Source organism: Gopherus flavomarginatus, chromosome 12, assembly GCF_025201925.1.
Source record: "Gopherus flavomarginatus isolate rGopFla2 chromosome 12, rGopFla2.mat.asm, whole genome shotgun sequence".
Classification (NCBI taxonomy): Eukaryota; Metazoa; Chordata; order Testudines; family Testudinidae; genus Gopherus; species Gopherus flavomarginatus.
Window position 1 is genome coordinate 7,896,746 of NC_066628.1, and position 8,257 is coordinate 7,905,002.

Genomic DNA, 8,257 nt, shown 5'->3' on the forward strand with positions numbered 1-8,257 from the left:
TACAGTAATGGGGATGCTGATAAAAGCTTTTAAAATATTTCCCCTTTATAATGCCACATTTTTAATACAATTTTAAAATTAGATCCCATAATTTCAAGGCATCGATTTCCCGTGTTGACAATTAAATTGCAATTGTCGGCATGAACATCATTTACAGCTGAGTTTTGAAAATCTAATTTAACTTCAAAATTAATGACCAAAAGATGGGCACGTGAAGTAAGGTAAAAGTAATTAACCGAGGGTCTAGCATTCACTCCCAACACCGCAAGAGAGCTGAGGGATTTCCAAAGAATTCCGACACCATTAGAGTGTATCATTCAAACGTGAGAACATAGTTACTATAGATAATAAATAATAAGTTACCTGGGTTGGAAACAGATCTTTGTGGAAGGGAAAGCAGGAAACTTGTCTTTTTGATTACAGAATTATTTTGCTTCTGGATCCATTAAAATCATAACCGATTTTTGGGGGAGGGGGATGTGGGGAAGAAAACTCTTTTCTCTACTAGGTTAGTTTATAGGCAGCTGAAAAGAAAAGTTAACCGGCTTTGCACAGAACTGAAACCTAAAGGTCTGTCCTCCCTCCTTCTCTATTCTGACCCCTCTGGGCTATTCCAAGTATATTGTCATCTAATTGCCCAGCAAAGAAAGAGATAGTGGCAGCAATTAGGCATAGCCCCCACCAGTTCAGGAGTCATTAACACAGTACAAAGATATGCTGCATGCTTTACAGGCACCCAGGCCTAATGAGGGACTGGGGGCAAGAGGAGCAGGGCTGAGCCCCTAGGGAGTGGGCGGCAGAGAGCCAGTGCCCAGGAGGCTGAGAGGGCAATGGGCTGCAGGGGCGTCCCCACTGCTATTTAAAATGCAGATCCCGCAGTGGTACCTCTCCATGGGACAGAGCCGGTCCTCACAGAAGCTTCTGTCCAACAGCTCTTCCTTCTGCAGCTGCTCTGTTCTCCAGCTCCATCCATGGCAGCTGAACCCCCTGTCTGACTGCAGCCAACCCCTCATCCCTGCCCTGCCTCCAGTCAGCCCCACACCCCTTTCCCCTGCCTCCAGCCAGCCCATCACCCCCTGCCCTACCCGCAGCCACCCCTGCTGCACCCCCTGCCTGCCCACAGCCAGCCTCACACCCCCTGCCCTGTCTCTAAGCCAGCCCTTACACCCTGTATCCAGCCAGCCCCTCACCCCCTGCCCAAAGCCAGCCCCGCACCCCCCTTCTCTGCCTCAACCAGCCCCGCACCCACTGCCTTGCCCACAGCCAGCCCCTGCTGCACCCCCTGCCCTGCCTACAGCCAGCCCCACACCTCCTGCCCTGCCCACAGCCAGCCCCACACCTCCTGTCTCCAGCCACCCCACACCCTCTGCCTGCCCACAGCCAGCCCCTCACTCCCTGCCCGCATGCAGCCAGCCCCTGCTGCACTCTTACCCTGTCCATAGCCAGCCCCACAAAACCGTCTCCATCCAGACCCTACTGCAGCCCTGCCCTGCCTGCAGCCAGTCCCGCACCCCCTGTCTCCAGCCAACCCCACACCCCATCTCCAACCAGCTTGTATCCCCTGCCCTGCCAGAGCCAGCCAACCCACAGCTGTCAGGTATTCAATATTTTCATTAAATATGTAGGCTAAATAATGAAATTAATAATTTTCATGCCAAATATATATTAATTCTAATGAACAATGCCACATTATGCAGTATTCATTTTTGAAAGTTTATAACAAGCGATGCTCTGAGGGGAGGGGTGGGGGCAGAGGGTGCAAGGTGGAATTTTCGCCTAGGGCACAAAATATCCTTGCACCGGCCCTGCCAGCAGCCCAGTTCTGGCTGGGACAGGCCTGGATCCCAGGAAGCTGCCTCTCTCCTGGACACCTGAGACTGAGCAGTGATGTCACTGCAGTTCTTCAGTCGGTGTAATGGGACCCACTTCATTCATTTTTAATTTGCTTGCTGAAGCTTCAGCTCCCTGCTCCCTATCCTGGAGCTGCTCCATTCACAGCACCAGAGACACAGCCAGGAAGGTTTTAGTGAGGAGGGAGCAGAGGAGGCAGGTACCAGCTTTGAACTCCAGAGGGAAGCTCCCTCCCCTAAATGCAGCCTCCACTCCCCAGCCAGAGTAGGAAGAGCCAGTTAAGAAAAGAAAGAAGGAAATGCCTTTCGGTGGGTAGCCCCATCCCCGACATAGAGAGAAGGTAGGAGCTGACAGCCTCACAGGGAGAGCATCTCTCCACTCCAGGAAGCAGTGAGCAGCTCCAATGGGGGAGCCCAACCCTGCCCAGAGGAAAGGCAGGATGTTGGAGAAGAGTGATGGGGAGATCCCCTGCACCGGGGTAAATCACAGGGATGTGTCAGCCCTCCAGGCAGAGAGCTCTGTTCACAGGCTGCTCAGGCGAGTGTTCTGTTCACCAGCGTGGGCATGAACTCAGCACTAAGGTTGGTGTAGGGAGTGTTTGTGTGACTTCAGCGTGGGAGCTCCTCACTATTCAGTGTGTTGTTTTTAGGGCTCTGTGTGTGATGCTTGATATCGGTTTGGTTGGTAACTTTAGCTACAATCTCATGAAGACGTTTTCTGATCATTTAAAGACAATCTCCAGCTGCAGTCTCACCTTGTCTGAATGTTCCTAGGGATTCTCCTCTTTTTGTCTCTAGTGCAGATGGCAGAGTGTCTGGAGGGGGGAAGGAGAAAGGAGACGAGAGTTCAGGCTTTCATATTCATAACAGCATCCCCACTCTCAACTCCTACAACTGTGTTTTAATTATGACAGAGAAACATACTGAGCAGCACTCAGATATTTAATATAAAAAGGTCTGAAACCTATTTCTCCTCTCAAGTCAGGCATTTCCCAGCAATGGAGCCAGCATCCTTGCAGCTGGACCCAGGACAGACGCTCTGTAAGTGAGATTCAGGCTATGTCTAGACTACCCGCCGTATCGGCGGGTTAAAATCGATTGCTCGGGGATCAATATATCGCGTCTCATCTAGGCGCGATATATCGATCCCCGAGCACGCTTATATCGATTCCGGAACTCCACCAACCCCAACGGAGTTGCGGAATCGACAGGGGGACCCGCAGAGGGCCGTCCTTAGGCATAGGCAGAATAGGCAGCCGCGTAGGGCCTCACCCTGCCTGGGGGCACCACTCTGCAGGCAGGCACAGACAGTGTGTAGAAGCAGGGCTGCTGGGTCCTAGAGAGAGCCGAATGCAGCATAGTCTGAGGAATGGGATTGGCTGCTGGGGTCTCTGGGGTCTTTTTCTTATATAGGCTCCTTTTATCCCCCCCCCCCATCCCTGTCCTGATTTTTCACACTTTCTGTCTGGTCACTCTAGGTGGGGGTAATTGGTGCCTATATAAGACAAAGCCCCAAATATCAGGATGGCCTATAAAATCAGGGACATCGGATCTGGCCACCCTAGCTGGGGAGCGCCTCTCCCCCGGGCTGGCAGTGCCAGCGATCCATCTCATCCGGGGGGAGCTGCACAGGGGCAGGACGAGCTGCTGTGGCTCCATGGGTGCCCCGTCCCTGAGATCAGATGCTGTGCTAACTTCACCATGTCTGTTGGGCTGGCGGCGGTGCCCATTGGCGTGTGATTGGACCTGAGGGTTTGCTGCTGCTGTTGCCACTCTGCACCCCAAGAGGTGGATTTTGGGGTCCTGCAGTTTCCACCTATCTCCTCCTCTATTGCAGCTGTTGGACCAGCAGGCTGGGGGGTGAGCCAATCATGAAAGCAGTACTGTGTTGCCATTTAGATTGTCATTTAATAACTTTGTTTGCCAAAAATTCTTGCTAACAATCCTGAATCCAATTTCAATATTTTTTTAAATCAATATCTTAGCCATAAACAGAAAATTAAGTGTTGACAATTATTAGTGACAGGTTGGTTTGAGGCAGGGAGTGGGTCAGTTTCATCAGAGAAAACAAAAAATGTTGACTGACTTTCCTATAGCCTGTTACTCCTGATAAGAGCCCTCCAACAACTGTAATATGCTCATCTCCTTACTAGTGTATAAAGCAGGGGTTGGCAACCACGGCACACGTGTCAAAGGTGGCAGGTGACTGATTTTGATGGTATGCAAGCAGCAGGCTGAACGGCTCAGCCCATCACTGCTCTGGGGTTCTGGCTGCTGCCCTATTGCCAGCTGGGAATACCAGCCATCGGCCCCCCCACTCAGCACCTGCTGCTGGCCTGGGGACCCCCAAGGAACCCCAGTCTGGCAGTGGGCTGAGCAGGCCAGTTGAACCACTCAACCTGCTGTCAGCCTGGGGTTCCATTCACTCAGCCGACAGCGGGCTGAGTGGGCTGGTGGCGGGCTGAGCAGGGCCGGTGGGGGTTGAGTGGCTCAGTCTGCTGCCAGTCTGGGGTGCCAGCAGCACTCAGACTACTGCTACTCCGGGGTTCCAGCTGCCGGCCCCTTGCCAGTCAGGAGCTCAGCCGCCATCCCCACTCTTCCTCCTGCCAGCCTGGTGAGCAGAATCCCAGGCTGGTAGCGGGCTGAAGGGGGTGGTTGGCGGCCGGGATCCTAGCTGGCAGGAGTTGGTGGTCAGAACCAGACCAGCAGCGGGCTGAGCAGGGCCTGGGATCCTTGTCTAGGGTTCCAGCCACCAGCCCGCTGCCGGTTTGGGTTTCATTTACTCAGCTGGCAGTGGCCTGAGCAGGACCGGTGGCCAAGACCTCAGATAATAACAATAGTTATTTATATAATATAGACATAGAGAGAAACTTTCTACAAACATTAAAATGTATTACTGGCACGAGAAACCTTAAAATTACAGTGAACTTGGCACACCACTTCTGAAAGGTTGCCGACTCGACCCCTGGTATAGAGTGACCATATGTTTTACTAAGATTCTCCTGCTTTTTTTTTTCCCTGTGAGTCAGTATAACTTTTGCCAACCTAGAAGTTGGGCAGCCAATGTTTTACGTTTTCACAATGTTTTCTCCAACTTTCATAAAGTAAATACATAGTTAATATGAGTTAAAAAGGCCAGGAAGACTTCTTTATGAAGAATTATACAGCAGATCATGCCCATAGATGATCCAGAAAAGAAATTTGAGGTTGAATTTTTTAATATGTGATGGATAAAGCAGTATCTGCTGTTGATGAAAGGTTAATACCTTGCAAGTACACCATGAACAGTTTGGATTTTTGTATGACATAACTAAATTCAACGAAATAGGAAAACAAGAGCAACTAATGACAAAGTGCAAGAATCTAGAGAGCCTCCTGAAGCACGGTGATAGTTTTGATTAAATGGACTTGAACTGTACAAAGAATTGAGTACACTGTCATCAATTTTGCCACATGCAAAATCGGTGATGGACATTGTACAGTTTATTCATACCTGCAAACTTGTTGACATATATCCTAATGTGTACATTGCCACTCGTATTCTACTGACAATTCCTGTAAGAGTAGCATCAGGAGAACGGAGTTTCTCAAAACTAAAGCTCATTAAAAACTATCTCCGCTCTACAATGAGTCAGGAACACTTGACTGGTCTTGCTATTCTTGCGATTGAACAAGACACGACTTTGTCTTTGTCATACGATGACATTATTACTGATTTTGCAGCCAAAAAAGCCAGAAAGATTGCTTTTAATTAAAAACAAATTATTGTTTCAATACCTCCTCTTATAGATTTCCAATAAAATTTTGATAAATTAAAAAAAAATATTATTTGCATCATTCTGTCATATCAGAATTTTTTTCTATAGTGCTGCTTCTTTAGTGCTAGTCCATCAGCATTACAGTGTGCTTAATTAAGTTAAACTGGTTTTAATAATGTGAATGTGGCAAGTTTTCCAATACTATAAGCTTATGTTTGTGTTGCTAAGAGCAGATCAGGCACAGGGGCACAGTTAATAATCTCGCCTAGGGCACCATAAATCCTAAAGCCGGCCCTGGAGCCGCGGACATCGATCCCGCGCGGTGAGGACGGGTGAGTAATCCGATCTTAGATATTCGACTTCAGCTACGTTATTCATGTAGCTGAAGTTGCGTATCTAAGATCGATTTCCCCCCGTAGTGTAGACCAGCCCCTTACTTTTCCCCTCCTCATCCCCTCTCTCCCTCCCTTCAGACTCCAATTGGTTTCTCTCATTCACTTTCTGCCCCTTGCCATAATCTAGACCCAGAGCCTGCAAAGACTTGGGAATAACACGGCTACCCTCTGAAACATTAAAGACATCAGACACCCAAAATGTACAGCCCAGGAGCAGTTAGCAAAGTCCAAAACCCCTATGCAGAGAACAGGGTCAAAGTGACCTATACGTAATCTATAGCAATAAACCAATCAGAAAAGAGACCAATAACGTGAAAATAGCTTGTATAGCAAAAGCCCTGTCAATTAAAAAGTTCATGAATGTTTATTGTACGAGTTATGTAAGATACTTAATATTTGTGACAGTCAAAGATGATTGAAAAATCTAATAAATATATAATTTGGATCTGTAAAGAGGAATCTGAACTTCACAGGAAATTCCCTGTGCTGCAGCTATGCCCCAGAAGAAGGTAACTGGCCAGTACATCTATAAGGTATGTCTGTAATTTCTTACTTGAACAGTAATTGCAATGGCAAGGCATGCTTGTGGGACAAATAAAGGTTTGATTCAATCAACTGGAGTTTCTTGGACCCCAAGTATGTGGCATTTTCACCCAACAATTACATAGATCCATCATCTAATTATCAACCAATTGGCCAGACCCATTCTATTCCCACAGTCTCAGCGGCTCATCCCAATTTCCTCTCCTAGGTCCCTTCTCAGTACCTTTGAACTTCCTGAGAGTCTCCACTAGAGCAACAGTTTTCTGGGAGAAATCGTTGAATCTTAATTCTAACTTAGGAGAAATCTCCTCTGGCTGCTGGAACTTCCCGTTCCCAGACCTAGAGAGAAACAATTTGACATGGTTATATTTCATTTATTGACTCATAAATTTTTGCTAGTGAATCACTGTTCTAATGGGTTAGAATTAGAATTCCTATACTTCTCCCAGCTTCAGGAGCAAGGCCGTGGCAGTGAACCCTTCCTGCCCCACACGAAGGTCCATTATTATTCTTCAGCTCTGGCTGGAGAAAACCAGCTCTGGTGACAAAAGGGGAATTGAGTCTCCATGGCCAATTCAGTCCTTGGCCTTCATACTCTGAGGGACAGGAGGTTCCCAGGGTAAGTGTAGAAATATGTCCATTAGGAACTAGACTGAGACACCAACTCCCCCCTCCCACCTCATTCCACACAGGTCTCCAAACAGCCTTCAGGTGGGAAAGAGTCTTGACCAGTGCTGCCCTGGGCTGAATAGTGATCAGGGCCCCAGCAGTGACAGGCCCATATTCCATCTCCACTGTCCTGAGGAGGCCAGTCCCTTGGGGAGGTGACATACTCTGGGAAATACTTGAGGTCAGTCCTTCCCACTGAATGGAGAATTCCAGAGTCTTCTATAAAAGGGTGAGAACCACTGGATGAAGTTGATCAGAAAGATTTGTATCCAAAAATATGACCTTCCCCACACATTTTGCTGTAGAGCCCTGAGGGGATGTGGTGCTAATATCATTTCCAAGCTCTTCCCAGCGTTGTGAGGTGTGGGGGGGGGGAGAGAGAGAGAGACACGTACCTGCTCAAGGGCTTCTGACATCCTAGAGAGAAATAGAGAGAGGAAATGTGTGTCCCACTTGACACACTTAGAATTCCAGATGAAGGGATTTAGCAAGTATGGGAAAAGAGGCTATGTTCTGGCCCCAGGACCATGTGTTTGCTGAGCTAATGAGGCTTTTTCCATCTCTCACATCACAATGTCTGTAACTTTTCAAAAATAGCAGTCATTCACATCTCGGCTATACACATTGAGTTACACGGTGATCTCTGACTGCTGGACTCCCGTGCCCATGTTTTAGGAGCAGTCTTGTCCCTGTGTTGGGATCTGGAGTATTTCTAACTCAGTCTTACCTGCAACAATTCAGTCACTGGCTTCTGACATTTCCCCTCCATCTCACTGATCAGGTTACCAAGACGGGAAATTTCCTCAGATAGTTACTGACACTTTCATTCTGTATCTTCACAATCTCCTTGTCCAGCTTCTCCAGCTGGGACAGCAGGAGTCGCTCTTGTTCCTCCAGGAACTGCCACAGTTGCTGAAATTCAGACACAATCTTCTGCCTCTCGGTTTCTGTTTGTTCTGTGAAGGAAAATAGGGAAAGGGCTGGTCAGGAACATGGGTGGAGCCTGGAGTATGTTGGAGTGTGTTGGAGGGAGAATTTTTTT

At 48.2% G+C, this 8,257-nt stretch overlaps 1 long non-coding RNA gene across 1 annotated transcript; it reads right to left on the minus strand.

The window, feature by feature from the left end:
* Window positions 1–2,607: 2,607 nt before the first annotated feature.
* Window positions 2,608–8,020, minus strand: LOC127033398 (uncharacterized). The gene is made up of 3 exons (XR_007769088.1): window positions 7,943–8,020; window positions 6,770–6,885; window positions 2,608–2,665 (listed from the first exon to the last, which is right to left on the minus strand). It is a non-coding gene; the product is annotated as an uncharacterized LOC127033398 (long non-coding RNA).
* Between the last annotated feature and the right edge of the window lie 237 nt (window positions 8,021–8,257).